The following is a 331-nucleotide window of genomic DNA, read 5'->3' as shown; positions in this document are numbered from 1 at the left end:
TTAAATTATGTAGAATTTACACCGAAATTTCTTAATAATAACACATAACTTTCTTAGTTTTTACACCGAAATTTTGTTACAAATACACAGAAATATTTTTTTAATGATTATGGCACAAAACAACATACAAAATGACTGAATTATCAACAAAACACATCCAAATCAATTTTGGATAATGTCATTAATATGGTAAAAATTCTACGATGGAGATGATTATGATCTTGATAATGAAGATGATGGAGGAGAAGAAGAAAAATGAAAGAAGAAAAGAAATTTTAATAAAAAAAAATGAGAAAGAGGAGGAGGAAGTGGTGGTGTTGGTGACGACAAT

The sequence above is a fragment of the Arachis ipaensis genome, chromosome B08 (genome assembly GCF_000816755.2).
Source record: "Arachis ipaensis cultivar K30076 chromosome B08, Araip1.1, whole genome shotgun sequence".
Taxonomy (NCBI): Eukaryota; Viridiplantae; Streptophyta; class Magnoliopsida; order Fabales; family Fabaceae; genus Arachis; species Arachis ipaensis.
The sequence above is the reverse complement of the archived record's forward strand: the minus strand, read 5'-3'. Positions refer to the sequence as shown.